Consider the following 413-nt stretch of genomic DNA (forward strand, 5'->3'; position numbering starts at 1 on the left):
GCGCAACTGAGGCAAGCAAGAAAACCTGAACTCCGTCTTCTCGTGTTTTCTGCTTGTCTCAGTTGCGTCCACAAATATTTTATTATGCGTTCATGCTGCGAATCCACCGTAGCCGGCGCCGCTGCAAACACCTTAACCCCATTAGAAGCAGCGTGTGCAGTCATGCATAAATGCCCCTGGCCTCTCTTGCTCGTTTTCAGTCGTTTTTTTCGATTCCGTCATGTTATGGCGTCTCCTTTTCTTGCGAAACTGGCTGCCACTATATATTCTTTATCGCTCGCATCTTCTCCGCTTATTTTACCACTCTAAGTCGCTCTTATGTCCAGTATATAAACGTAATTCTTGAAACTTTCTTTCTTTTGTTTGGTTCGCTTGACATATATTTATAGCGTTGACGTTCGTCGGCATTGGGC

Source organism: Rhipicephalus sanguineus, chromosome 6 (genome assembly GCF_013339695.2).
Source record: "Rhipicephalus sanguineus isolate Rsan-2018 chromosome 6, BIME_Rsan_1.4, whole genome shotgun sequence".
Taxonomy (NCBI): domain Eukaryota; kingdom Metazoa; phylum Arthropoda; class Arachnida; order Ixodida; family Ixodidae; genus Rhipicephalus; species Rhipicephalus sanguineus.